The sequence below is a fragment of the Castor canadensis genome, chromosome 10 (genome assembly GCF_047511655.1).
Source record: "Castor canadensis chromosome 10, mCasCan1.hap1v2, whole genome shotgun sequence".
In the NCBI taxonomy this organism is placed as follows: Eukaryota; Metazoa; Chordata; class Mammalia; order Rodentia; family Castoridae; genus Castor; species Castor canadensis.
The window spans coordinates 86,304,170-86,318,028 of record NC_133395.1 but is presented as its reverse complement, the minus strand read 5'-3'; the positions used below and the strand labels follow the sequence as shown (position 1 = coordinate 86,318,028).

The window sequence follows — 13,859 nt, the reverse complement described above, 5'->3', positions numbered from 1 at the left end:
CCCACCTACACCAGGCACGGCATCTAACACACACACACACACACACACACACCACGCAGAGACACCCAGACCACGCACGCACGCACGGGGACGCACCCTCCTCTCCCCCACCCCACACACGAGCAGCCGAAGGACAAGAGGGTATGGCTGGGGCCTGAGCGGGAACAAGCGAAGCCTTGGTTTGCGGCCCCTCGGCCAACTGCATCAGGATTTTTGTCTGGGCTCGGAGGCCAGAGGATCTCTGCCATTTGCTAGCAGGGCCAGGGATGGCAGGAGGGTGGGTACGGGGCTCAGCCAGGGCCAGTTCTGCTGGCACGATCCTGTAGCACGTGGCCGCGTAGCACGGGGCCGGGTCTGAAGGAGGCCAAGCAGGGGCACAAGACCCAGCAGCGGCACAGGGAAGAGGCCCAGGGCACCCAGGAGCAGACGAGACCCGGGAGTCGTGCGTGCTTGGCGTGGCCGCGGGCCCCGTGACGCCCGAGGACTCGAGTGCTCAGCCCCGTGTAGTGGCCGCGAAGGCCTGCCTGGGAGAAACGCCCCGGGAGGCCGGCAGGAACCCGGGATCGGAAGGGATGTGGAGGGGCCCCGGGTCGGAGGAGATGGCTTTGGCTGTGTTTGGTTTTGTTTCTTCTTCCCAAGATCCCGGGTGTGAAAGGGGCCAGAGGTGAAGTCCTGGGCTGGAAAGCCTCACGATTCAGCCCCGCAGCCCCAGGCCCTGAGTGTGGAGGAGGGCGGAGCGGGTCGGCGAAGGGCGCGGCTGCCGTTTTCCTGATGGGCTGGAGGGGCAGTGGCGCTTTCCGGACGAAGAGGACCGGAAGGGTCCCCGAGACCTCCGCTGGGAGCCACGCACCCACCCAAGGATACGGCTCCAGGAGGCGACGGAGGAGGGCGGCTGCTTGCCCTGGCCCGAGCTGTGCGTCCCCCGCCTTGGCCACAGCAGTGGACATTCCCAGAAGAACAAGCGCCCGAGAGCACTGAGAAATTTTCCCCCGAGAAAACTTGACCCTCGTCCTGGCAGCAGGACACCTCGGGAAGAAAGCCACCCAGCGGCCACCTGGGCGAGACCGGCTGCCCGAGCAGGCGCGCGGGGCCTCTGGCCGCTGGCCCCGGGCTGCCAGCCCCCACCCGGACTCCCAGCCGTGCCAGGAGAGCAGCGTGGAGACGCACGCCGGGGCCCTCGGCAGGCTCTTGGGGCTCCCGGAGGCGGCGGCTAGCGTCTACGGCCATACCACCCTGAACGCGCCCGATCTCGTCTGATCTCGGAAGCTAAGCAGGGTCGGGCCTGGTTAGTACTTGGATGGGAGACCGCCTGGGAATACCGGGTGCTGTAGGCTTTTGCTCCTCCCTCCCTCGCTGCTCCTTTTGTCTTCGGGGACTTCGCCACCACCCCCCCCACCACCACCACCACCCCCAGCACCACCACCACCACCACCACCACAACGACCCACCGTGACCACGACCCCGACCCCGTCCGGGCCACCCGCCAGACCCACGCACACCGAATCCTCACAGCTACGTCCCCGAATCCTCTCCCCTCCCCACACTCTCCTGGGGCGCGCGCCCGCGACACGGGTCACCAGCGAGGTTGGTCCCAGGCCACGTTGGGGACCGCTCCCCAACTGCCCTCCAGGCGGGCGGGGAGGGACGTGCGGAAGCCATGAGAAAGTGGGTCCTGCACCCCAGCGGGCCCCACAGCGGGACGCGCCACACCTGGGCTCGCCACAAGGTGGTGCACTGGGTCCAGGGCAAGACGCCAGGGGACAGAGAAGCAGGGAGCCTCAGTCGGGTGCTGCTCCACGTCGCGCTCCGTCGCTCAACCCAAGACAGGGCAGCCAGCGCGCGACCTCTACGTGGGATCCCGCCTCCCACGGCAGAGCCTGCGGTCACAGGGACAGAGGGCGCAGGCCGCCAGAGCTCCGGATGCCAGCGGCAGCTCCCCGTCCCGCTCAAAGGGAGGGAGGGCCGCCGCTGGCGCCCAGTCGCCTGTGCCACCCTCCGGGTCTCAAAGCACTCCTCAGTCAGCTCAAGGACCGGGGCCACCTGGCCTTCGGGGTCACATGGGCTTGGGCACGACGGAAGGGACCGCTTGCCCCCGTGGAACAGACATTCTCCCCGTGGACAACCTCAGGTGCCGGGACCCTCTGCTCCGCCTTGGAAAACCCACCTTCTGCAATGTATGCCCAACGCAATCAGGCCGAGCAGATTGACCCCCTCGGCCCGGCCCCAGTGTGTGATGGGGCTCTGTGCGTGAGGGCTTGCTCTTCCCCACCTACACCAGGCACGGCATCTAACACACACACACACACACACACACACACACACACACACACACACACCACGCAGAGACACCCAGACCACGCACGCACGCACGGGGACGCACCCTCCTCTCCCCCACCCCACACACGAGCAGCCGAAGGACAAGAGGGTATGGCTGGGGCCTGAGCGGGAACAAGCGAAGCCTTGGTTGGCGGCCCCTCGGCCAACTGCATCAGGATTTTTGTCTGGGCTTGGAGGCCAGAGGATCTCTGCCATTTGCTAGCAGGGCCAGGGATGGCAGGAGGGTGGGTACGGGGCTCAGCCAGGGCCAGTTCTGCTGGCACGATCCTGTAGCACGTGGCCGCGTAGCACGGGGCCGGGTCTGAAGGAGGCCAAGCAGGGGCACAAGACCCCTGGGCACAGGGAAGAGGCCCAGGGCACCCAGGAGCAGACGAGACCCGGGAGTCGTGCGTGCTTGGCGTGGCCGCGGGCCCCGTGACGCCCGAGGACTCGAGTGCTCAGCCCCGTGTAGTGGCCGCGAAGGCCTGCCTGGGAGAAACGCCCCGGGAGGCCGGCAGGAACCCGGGATCGGAAGGGATGTGGAGATGCCCCGGGTCGGAGGAGATGGCTTTGGCTGTGTTTGGTTTTGTTTCTTCTTCCCAAGATCCCGGGTGTGAAAGGGGCCAGAGGTGAAGTCCTGGGCTGGAAAGCCTCACGATTCAGCCCCGCAGCCCCAGGCCCTGAGTGTGGAGGAGGGCGGAGCGGGTCGGCGAAGGGCGCGGCTGCCGTTTTCCTGATGGGCTGGAGGGGCAGTGGCGCTTTCCGGACGAAGAGGACCGGAAGGGTCCCCGAGACCTCCGCTGGGAGCCACGCACCCACCCAAGGATACGGCTCCAGGAGGCGACGGAGGAGGGCGGCTGCTTGCCCTGGCCCGAGCTGTGCGTCCCCCGCCTTGGCCACAGCAGTGGACATTCCCAGAAGAACAAGCGCCCGAGAGCACTGAGAAATTTTCCCCCGAGAAAACTTGACCCTCGTCCTGGCAGCAGGACACCTCGGGAAGAAAGCCACCCAGCGGCCACCTGGGCGAGACCGGCTGCCCGAGCAGGCGCGCGGGGCCTCTGGCCGCTGGCCCCGGGCTGCCAGCCCCCACCCGGACTCCCAGCCGTGCCAGGAGAGCAGCGTGGAGACGCACGCCGGGGCCCTCGGCAGGCTCTTGGGGCTCCCGGAGGCGGCGGCTAGCGTCTACGGCCATACCACCCTGAACGCGCCCGATCTCGTCTGATCTCGGAAGCTAAGCAGGGTCGGGCCTGGTTAGTACTTGGATGGGAGACCGCCTGGGAATACCGGGTGCTGTAGGCTTTTGCTCCTCCCTCCCTCGCTGCTCCTTTTGTCTTCGGGGACTTCGCCACCACCCCCCCCCCACCACCACCACCCCCAGCACCACCACCACCACCACCACAACGACCCACCGTGACCACGACCCCGACCCCGTCCGGGCCACCCGCCAGACCCACGCACACCGAATCCTCACAGCTACGTCCCCGAATCCTCTCCCCTCCCCACACTCTCCTGGGGCGCGCGCCCGCGACACGGGTCACCAGCGAGGTTGGTCCCAGGCCACGTTGGGGACCGCTCCCCAACTGCCCTCCAGGCGGGCGGGGAGGGACGTGCGGAAGCCATGAGAAAGTGGGTCCTGCACCCCAGCGGGCCCCACAGCGGGACGCGCCACACCTGGGCTCTCCACAAGGTGGTGCACTGGGTCCAGGGCAAGACGCCAGGGGACAGAGAAGCAGGGAGCCTCAGTCGGGTGCTGCTCCACGTCGCCCTCCGTCGCTCAACCCAAGACAGGGCAGCCAGCGCGCGACCTCTACGTGGGATCCCGCCTCCCACGGCAGAGCCTGCGGTCACAGGGACAGAGGGCGCAGGCCGCCAGAGCTCCGGATGCCAGCGGCAGCTCCCCGTCCCGCTCAAAGGGAGGGAGGGCCGCCGCTGGCGCCCAGTCGCCTGTGCCACCCTCCGGGTCTCAAAGCACTCCTCAGTCAGCTCAAGGACCGGGGCCACCTGGCCTTCGGGGTCACATGGGCTTGGGCACGACGGAAGGGATCGCTTGCCCCCGTGGAACAGACATTCTCCCCGTGGACAACCTCAGGTGCCGGGACCCTCTGCTCCGCCTTGGAAAACCCACCTTCTGCAATGTATGCCCAACGCAATCAGGCCGAGCAGATTGACCCCCTCGGCCCGGCCCCAGTGTGTGATGGGGCTCTGTGCGTGAGGGCTTGCTCTTCCCCACCTACACCAGGCACGGCATCTAACACACACACACACACACACACACACCACGCAGAGACACCCAGACTACGCACGCACGCACGGGGACGCACCCTCCTCTCCCCCACCCCACACACGACCAGCCGAAGGACAAGAGGGTATGGCTGGGGCCTGAGCGGGAACAAGCGAAGCCTTGGTTTGCGGCCCCTCGGCCAACTGCATCAGGATTTTTGTCTGGGCTCGGAGGCCAGAGGATCTCTGCCATTTGCTAGCAGGGCCAGGGATGGCAGGAGGGTGGCTACGGGGCTCAGCCAGGGCCAGTTCTGCTGGCACGATCCTGTAGCACGTGGCCGCGTAGCACGGGGCCGGGTCTGAAGGAGGCCAAGCAGGGGCACAAGACCCAGCAGCGGCACAGGGAAGAGGCCCAGGGCACCCAGGAGCAGACGAGACCCGGGAGTCGTGCGTGCTTGGCGTGGCCGCGGGCCCCGTGACGCCCGAGGACTCGAGTGCTCAGCCCCGTGTAGTGGCCGCGAAGGCCTGCCTGGGAGAAACGCCCCGGGAGGCCGGCAGGAACCCGGGATCGGAAGGGATGTGGAGGGGCCCCGGGTCGGAGGAGATGGCTTTGGCTGTGTTTGGTTTTGTTTCTTCTTCCCAAGATCCCGGGTGTGAAAGGGGCCAGAGGTGAAGTCCTGGGCTGGAAAGCCTCACGATTCAGCCCCGCAGCCCCAGGCCCTGAGTGTGGAGGAGGGCGGAGCGGGTCGGCGAAGGGCGCGGCTGCCGTTTTCCTGATGGGCTGGAGGGGCAGTGTCGCTTTCCGGACGAAGAGGACCGGAAGGGTCCCCGAGACCTCCGCTGGGAGCCACGCACCCACCCAAGGATACGGCTCCAGGAGGCGACGGAGGAGGGCGGCTGCTTGCCCTGGCCCGAGCTGTGCGTCCCCCGCCTTGGCCACAGCAGTGGACATTCCCAGAAGAACAAGCGCCCGAGAGCACTGAGAAATTTTCCCCCGAGAAAACTTGACCCTCGTCCTGGCAGCAGGACACCTCGGGAAGAAAGCCACCCAGCGGCCACCTGGGCGAGACCGGCTGCCCGAGCAGGCGCGCGGGGCCTCTGGCCGCTGGCCCCGGGCTGCCAGCCCCCACCCGGACTCCCAGCCGTGCCAGGAGAGCAGCGTGGAGACGCACGCCGGGGCCCTCGGCAGGCTCTTGGGGCTCCCGGAGGCGGCGGCTAGCGTCTACGGCCATACCACCCTGAACGCGCCCGATCTCGTCTGATCTCGGAAGCTAAGCAGGGTCGGGCCTGGTTAGTACTTGGATGGGAGACCGCCTGGGAATACCGGGTGCTGTAGGCTTTTGCTCCTCCCTCCCTCGCTGCTCCTTTTGTCTTCGGGGACTTCGCCACCACCCCCCCCACCACCACCACCACCCCCAGCACCACCACCACCACCACCACCACAACGACCCACCGTGACCACGACCCCGACCCCGTCCGGGCCACCCGCCAGACCCACGCACACCGAATCCTCACAGCTACGTCCCCGAATCCTCTCCCCTCCCCACACTCTCCTGGGGCGCGCGCCCGCGACACGGGTCACCAGCGAGTTTGGTCCCAGGCCACGTTGGGGACCGCTCCCCAACTGCCCTCCAGGCGGGCGGGGAGGGACGTGCGGAAGCCATGAGAAAGTGGGTCCTGCACCCCAGCGGGCCCCACAGCGGGACGCGCCACACCTGGGCTCGCCACAAGGTGGTGCACTGGGTCCAGGGCAAGACGCCAGGGGACAGAGAAGCAGGGAGCCTCAGTCGGGTGCTGCTCCACGTCGCGCTCCGTCGCTCAACCCAAGACAGGGCAGCCAGCGCGCGACCTCTACGTGGGATCCCGCCTCCCACGGCAGAGCCTGCGGTCACAGGGACAGAGGGCGCAGGCCGCCAGAGCTCCGGATGCCAGCGGCAGCTCCCCGTCCCGCTCAAAGGGAGGGAGGGCCGCCGCTGGCGCCCAGTCGCCTGTGCCACCCTCCGGGTCTCAAAGCACTCCTCAGTCAGCTCAAGGACCGGGGCCACCTGGCCTTCGGGGTCACATGGGCTTGGGCACGACGGAAGGGACCGCTTGCCCCCGTGGAACAGACATTCTCCCCGTGGACAACCTCAGGTGCCGGGACCCTCTGCTCCGCCTTGGAAAACCCACCTTCTGCAATGTATGCCCAACGCAATCAGGCCGAGCAGATTGACCCCCTCGGCCCGGCCCCAGTGTGTGATGGGGCTCTGTGCGTGAGGGCTTGCTCTTCCCCACCTACACCAGGCACGGCATCTAACACACACACACACACACACACACACCACGCAGAGACACCCAGACCACGCACGCACGCACGGGGACGCACCCTCCTCTCCCCCACCCCACACACGAGCAGCCGAAGGACAAGAGGGTATGGCTGGGGCCTGAGCGGGAGCAAGCGAAGCCTTGGTTTGCGGCCCCTCGGCCAACTGCATCAGGATTTTTGTCTGGGCTCGGAGGCCAGAGGATCTCTGCCATTTGCTAGCAGGGCCAGGGATGGCAGGAGGGTGGGTACGGGGCTCAGCCAGGGCCAGTTCTGCTGGCACGATCCTGTAGCACGTGGCCGCGTAGCACGGGGCCGGGTCTGAAGGAGGCCAAGCAGGGGCACAAGACCCAGCAGCGGCACAGGGAAGAGGCCCAGGGCACCCAGGAGCAGACGAGACCCGGGAGTCGTGCGTGCTTGGCGTGGCCGCGGGCCCCGTGACGCCCGAGGACTCGAATGCTCAGCCCCGTGTAGTGGCCGCGAAGGCCTGCCTGGGAGAAACGCCCCGGGAGGCCGGCAGGAACCCGGGATCGGAAGGGATGTGGAGGGGCCCCGGGTCGGAGGAGATGGCTTTGGCTGTGTTTGGTTTTGTTTCTTCTTCCCAAGATCCCGGGTGTGAAAGGGGCCAGAGGTGAAGTCCTGGGCTGGAAAGCCTCACGATTCAGCCCCGCAGCCCCAGGCCCTGAGTGTGGAGGAGGGCGGAGCGGGTCGGCGAAGGGCGCGGCTGCCGTTTTCCTGATGGGCTGGAGGGGCAGTGGCGCTTTCCGGACGAAGAGGACCGGAAGGGTCCCCGAGACCTCCGCTGGGAGCCACGCACCCACCCAAGGATACGGCTCCAGGAGGCGACGGAGGAGGGCGGCTGCTTGCCCTGGCCCGAGCTGTGCGTCCCCCGCCTTGGCCACAGCAGTGGACATTCCCAGAAGAACAAGCGCCCGAGAGCACTGAGAAATTTTCCCCCGAGAAAACTTGACCCTCGTCCTGGCAGCAGGACACCTCGGGAAGAAAGCCACCCAGCGGCCACCTGGGCGAGACCGGCTGCCCGAGCAGGCGCGCGGGGCCTCTGGCCGCTGGCCCCGGGCTGCCAGCCCCCACCCGGACTCCCAGCCGTGCCAGGAGAGCAGCGTGGAGACGCACGCCGGGGCCCTCGGCAGGCTCTTGGGGCTCCCGGAGGCGGCGGCTAGCGTCTACGGCCATACCACCCTGAACGCGCCCGATCTCGTCTGATCTCGGAAGCTAAGCAGGGTCGGGCCTGGTTAGTACTTGGATGGGAGACCGCCTGGGAATACCGGGTGCTGTAGGCTTTTGCTCCTCCCTCCCTCGCTGCTCCTTTTGTCTTCGGGGACTTCGCCACCACCCCCCCCCCCACCACCACCACCCCCAGCACCTCCACCACCACCACCACAACGACCCACCGTGACCACGACCCCGACCCCGTCCGGGCCACCCGCCAGACCCACGCACACCGAATCCTCACAGCTACGTCCCCGAATCCTCTCCCCTCCCCACACTCTCCTGGGGCGCGCGCCCGCGACACGGGTCACCAGCGAGGTTGGTCCCAGGCCACGTTGGGGACCGCTCCCCAACTGCCCTCCAGGCGGGCGGGGAGGGACGTGCGGAAGCCATGAGAAAGTGGGTCCTGCACCCCAGCGGGCCCCACAGCGGGACGCGCCACACCTGGGCTCGCCACAAGGTGGTGCACTGGGTCCAGGGCAAGACGCCAGGGGACAGAGAAGCAGGGAGCCTCAGTCGGGTGCTGCTCCACGTCGCCCTCCGTCGCTCAACCCAAGACAGGGCAGCCAGCGCGCGACCTCTACGTGGGATCCCGCCTCCCACGGCAGAGCCTGCGGTCACAGGGACAGAGGGCGCAGGCCGCCAGAGCTCCGGATGCCAGCGGCAGCTCCCCGTCCCGCTCAAAGGGAGGGAGGGCCGCCGCTGGCGCCCAGTCGCCTGTGCCACCCTCCGGGTCTCAAAGCACTCCTCAGTCAGCTCAAGGACCGGGGCCACCTGGCCTTCGGGGTCACATGGGCTTGGGCACGACGGAAGGGACCGCTTGCCCCCGTGGAACAGACATTCTCCCCGTGGACAACCTCAGGTGCCGGGACCCTCTGCTCCGCCTTGGAAAACCCACCTTCTGCAATGTATGCCCAACGCAATCAGGCCGAGCAGATTGACCCCCTCGGCCCGGCCCCAGTGTGTGATGGGGCTCTGTGCGTGAGGGCTTGCTCTTCCCCACCTACACCAGGCACGGCATCTAACACACACACACACACACACACACACCACGCAGAGACACCCAGACCACGCACGCACGCACGGGGACGCACCCTCCTCTCCCCCACCCCACACACGAGCAGCCGAAGGACAAGAGGGTATGGCTGGGGCCTGAGCGGGAACAAGCGAAGCCTTGGTTTGCGGCCCCTCGGCCAACTGCATCAGGATTTTTGTCTGGGCTCGGAGGCCAGAGGATCTCTGCCATTTGCTAGCAGGGCCAGGGATGGCAGGAGGGTGGGTACGGGGCTCAGCCAGGGCCAGTTCTGCTGGCACGATCCTGTAGCACGTGGCCGCGTAGCACGGGGCCGGGTCTGAAGGAGGCCAAGCAGGGGCACAAGACCCAGCAGCGGCACAGGGAAGAGGCCCAGGGCACCCAGGAGCAGACGAGACCCGGGAGTCGTGCGTGCTTGGCGTGGCCGCGGGCCCCGTGACGCCCGAGGACTCGAGTGCTCAGCCCCGTGTAGTGGCCGCGAAGGCCTGCCTGGGAGAAACGCCCCGGGAGGCCGGCAGGAACCCGGGATCGGAAGGGATGTGGAGGGGCCCCGGGTCGGAGGAGATGGCTTTGGCTGTGTTTGGTTTTGTTTCTTCTTCCCAAGATCCCGGGTGTGAAAGGGGCCAGAGGTGAAGTCCTGGGCTGGAAAGCCTCACGATTCAGCCCCGCAGCCCCAGGCCCTGAGTGTGGAGGAGGGCGGAGCAGGTCGGCGAAGGGCGCGGCTGCCGTTTTCCTGATGGGCTGGAGGGGCAGTGGCGCTTTCCGGACGAAGAGGACCGGAAGGGTCCCCGAGACCTCCGCTGGGAGCCACGCACCCACCCAAGGATACGGCTCCAGGAGGCGACGGAGGAGGGCGGCTGCTTGCCCTGGCCCGAGCTGTGCGTCCCCCGCCTTGGCCACAGCAGTGGACATTCCCAGAAGAACAAGCGCCCGAGAGCACTGAGAAATTTTCCCCCGAGAAAACTTGACCCTCGTCCTGGCAGCAGGACACCTCGGGAAGAAAGCCACCCAGCGGCCACCTGGGCGAGACCGGCTGCCCGAGCAGGCGCGCGGGGCCTCTGGCCGCTGGCCCCGGGCTGCCAGCCCCCACCCGGACTCCCAGCCGTGCCAGGAGAGCAGCGTGGAGACGCACGCCGGGGCCCTCGGCAGGCTCTTGGGGCTCCCGGAGGCGGCGGCTAGCGTCTACGGCCATACCACCCTGAACGCGCCCGATCTAGTCTGATCTCGGAAGCTAAGCAGGGTCGGGCCTGGTTAGTACTTGGATGGGAGACCGCCTGGGAATACCGGGTGCTGTAGGCTTTTGCTCCTCCCTCCCTCGCTGCTCCTTTTGTCTTCGGGGACTTCGCCACCACCCCCCCCACAACCACCACCACCCCCAGCACCACCACCACCACCACCACCACAACGACCCACCGTGACCACGACCCCGACCCCGTCCGGGCCACCCGCCAGACCCACGCACACCGAATCCTCACAGCTACGTCCCCGAATCCTCTCCCCTCCCCACACTCTCCTGGGGCGCGCGCCCGCGACACGGGTCACCAGCGAGGTTGGTCCCAGGCCACGTTGGGGACCGCTCCCCAACTGCCCTCCAGGCGGGCGGGGAGGGACGTGCGGAAGCCATGAGAAAGTGGGTCCTGCACCCCAGCGGGCCCCACAGCGGGACGCGCCACACCTGGGCTCGCCACAAGGTGGTGCACTGGGTCCAGGGCAAGACGCCAGGGGACAGAGAAGCAGGGAGCCTCAGTCGGGTGCTGCTCCACGTCGCCCTCCGTCGCTCAACCCAAGACAGGGCAGCCAGCGCGCGACCTCTACGTGGGATCCCGCCTCCCACGGCAGAGCCTGCGGTCACAGGGACAGAGGGCGCAGGCCGCCAGAGCTCCGGATACCAGCGGCAGCTCCCCGTCCCGCTCAAAGGGAGGGAGGGCCGCCGCTGGCGCCCAGTCGCCTGTGCCACCCTCCGGGTCTCAAAGCACTCCTCAGTCAGCTCAAGGACCGGGGCCACCTGGCCTTCGGGGTCACATGGGCTTGGGCACGACGGAAGGGACCGCTTGCCCCCGTGGAACAGACATTCTCCCCGTGGACAACCTCAGGTGCCGGGACCCTCTGCTCCGCCTTGGAAAACCCACCTTCTGCAATGTATGCCCAACGCAATCAGGCCGAGCAGATTGACCCCCTCGGCCCGGCCCCAGTGTGTGATGGGGCTCTGTGCGTGAGGGCTTGCTCTTCCCCACCTACACCAGGCACGGCATCTAACACACACACACACACACACACACACCACGCAGAGACACCCAGACCACGCACGCACGCACGGGGACGCACCCTCCTCTCCCCCACCCCACACACGAGCAGCCGAAGGACAAGAGGGTATGGCTGGGGCCTGAGCGGGAACAAGCGAAGCCTTGGTTTGCGGCCCCTCGGCCAACTGCATCAGGATTTTTGTCTGGGCTCGGAGGCCAGAGGATCTCTGCCATTTGCTAGCAGGGCCAGGGATGGCAGGAGGGTGGGTACGGGGCTCAGCCAGGGCCAGTTCTGCTGGCACGATCCTGTAGCACGTGGCCGCGTAGCACGGGGCCGGGTCTGAAGGAGGCCAAGCAGGGGCACAAGACCCAGCAGCGGCACAGGGAAGAGGCCCAGGGCACCCAGGAGCAGACGAGACCCGGGAGTCGTGCGTGCTTGGCGTGGCCGCGGGCCGCGTGACGCCCGAGGACTCGAGTGCTCAGCCCCGTGTAGTGGCCGCGAAGGCCTGCCTAGGAGAAACGCCCCGGGAGGCCGGCAGGAACCCGGGATCGGAAGGGATGTGGAGGGGCCCCGGGTCGGAGGAGATGGCTTTGGCTGTGTTTGGTTTTGTTTCTTCTTCCCAAGATCCCGGGTGTGAAAGGGGCCAGAGGTGAAGTCCTGGGCTGGAAAGCCTCACGATTCAGCCCCGCAGCCCCAGGCCCTGAGTGTGGAGGAGGGCGGAGCGGGTCGGCGAAGGGCGCGGCTGCCGTTTTCCTGATGGGCTGGAGGGGCAGTGGCGCTTTCCGGACGAAGAGGACCGGAAGGGTCCCCGAGACCTCCGCTGGGAGCCACGCACCCACCCAAGGATACGGCTCCAGGAGGTGACGGAGGAGGGCGGCTGCTTGCCCTGGCCCGAGCTGTGCGTCCCCCGCCTTGGCCACAGCAGTGGACATTCCCAGAAGAACAAGCGCCCGAGAGCACTGAGAAATTTTCCCCCGAGAAAACTTGACCCTCGTCCTGGCAGCAGGACACCTCGGGAAGAAAGCCACCCAGCGGCCACCTGGGCGAGACCGGCTGCCCGAGCAGGCGCGCGGGGCCTCTGGCCGCTGGCCCCGGGCTGCCAGCCCCCACCCGGACTCCCAGCCGTGCCAGGAGAGCAGCGTGGAGACGCACGCCGGGGCCCTCGGCAGGCTCTTGGGGCTCCCGGAGGCGGCGGCTAGCGTCTACGGCCATACCACCCTGAACGCGCCCGATCTCGTCTGATCTCGGAAGCTAAGCAGGGTCGGGCCTGGTTAGTACTTGGATGGGAGACCGCCTGGGAATACCGGGTGCTGTAGGCTTTTGCTCCTCCCTCCCTCGCTGCTCCTTTTGTCTTCGGGGACTTCGCCACCACCCCCCCCACCACCACCACCACCCCCAGCACCACCACCACCACCACCACCACAACGACCCACCGTGACCACGACCCCGACCCCGTCCGGTCCACCCGCCAGACCCACGCACACCGAATCCTCACAGCTACGTCCCCGAATCCTCTCCCCTCCCCACACTCTCCTGGGGCGCGCGCCCGCGACACGGGTCACCAGCGAGGTTGGTCCCAGGCCACGTTGGGGACCGCTCCCCAACTGCCCTCCAGGCGGGCGGGGAGGGACGTGCGGAAGCCATGAGAAAGTGGGTCCTGCACCCCAGCGGGCCCCACAGCGGGACGCGCCACACCTGGGCTCGCCACAAGGTGGTGCACTGGGTCCAGGGCAAGACGCCAGGGGACAGAGAAGCAGGGAGCCTCAGTCGGGTGCTGCTCCACGTCGCGCTCCGTCGCTCAACCCAAGACAGGGCAGCCAGCGCGCGACCTCTACGTGGGATCCCGCCTCCCACGGCAGAGCCTGCGGTCACAGGGACAGAGGGCGCAGGCCGCCAGAGCTCCGGATGCCAGCGGCAGCTCCCCGTCCCGCTCAAAGGGAGGGAGGGCCGCCGCTGGCGCCCAGTCGCCTGTGCCACCCTCCGGGTCTCAAAGCACTCCTCAGTCAGCTCAAGGACCGGGGCCACCTGGCCTTCGGGGTCACATGGGCTTGGGCACGACGGAAGTGACCGCTTGCCCCCGTGGAACAGACATTCTCCCCGTGGACAACCTCAGGTGCCGGGACCCTCTGCTCCGCCTTGGAAAACCCACCTTCTGCAATGTATGCCCAACGCAATCAGGCCGAGCAGATTGACCCCCTCGGCCCGGCCCCAGTGTGTGATGGGGCTCTGTGCGTGAGGGCTTGCTCTTCCCCACCTACACCAGGCACGGCATCTAACACACACACACACACACACACACACCACGCAGAGACACCCAGACCACGCACGCACGCACGGGGACGCACCCTCCTCTCCCCCACCCCACACACGAGCAGCCGAAGGACAAGAGGGTATGGCTGGGGCCTGAGCGGGAACAAGCGAAGCCTTGGTTTGCGGCCCCTCGGCCAACTGCATCAGGATTTTTGTCTGGGCTCGGAGGCCAGAGGATCTCTGCCATTTGCTAGCAGGGCCAGG

At 67.6% G+C, this 13,859-nt stretch overlaps 6 non-coding genes across 6 annotated transcripts; all 6 read left to right on the top strand.

The window, feature by feature from the left end:
• Positions 1–1,215: 1,215 nt before the first annotated feature.
• LOC141412899 (5S ribosomal RNA) lies at positions 1,216–1,334 on the top strand. Its single transcript, XR_012437741.1, has one exon. It is a non-coding gene; the product is annotated as a 5S ribosomal RNA (ribosomal RNA).
• A 2,162-nt stretch (positions 1,335–3,496) lies between these two features.
• LOC141412887 (5S ribosomal RNA) lies at positions 3,497–3,615 on the top strand. The gene has a single exon (XR_012437729.1). It is a non-coding gene; the product is annotated as a 5S ribosomal RNA (ribosomal RNA).
• Positions 3,616–5,756: 2,141 nt separating this feature from the next.
• LOC141412876 (5S ribosomal RNA) lies at positions 5,757–5,875 on the top strand. Its single transcript, XR_012437718.1, has one exon. It is a non-coding gene; the product is annotated as a 5S ribosomal RNA (ribosomal RNA).
• Positions 5,876–8,020: 2,145 nt separating this feature from the next.
• LOC141412865 (5S ribosomal RNA) lies at positions 8,021–8,139 on the top strand. The gene has a single exon (XR_012437707.1). It is a non-coding gene; the product is annotated as a 5S ribosomal RNA (ribosomal RNA).
• A 2,142-nt stretch (positions 8,140–10,281) lies between these two features.
• Positions 10,282–10,400, top strand: LOC141412750 (5S ribosomal RNA). Its single transcript, XR_012437592.1, has one exon. It is a non-coding gene; the product is annotated as a 5S ribosomal RNA (ribosomal RNA).
• Positions 10,401–12,545: 2,145 nt separating this feature from the next.
• Positions 12,546–12,664, top strand: LOC141412854 (5S ribosomal RNA). Its single transcript, XR_012437696.1, has one exon. It is a non-coding gene; the product is annotated as a 5S ribosomal RNA (ribosomal RNA).
• Positions 12,665–13,859: the final 1,195 nt, after the last annotated feature.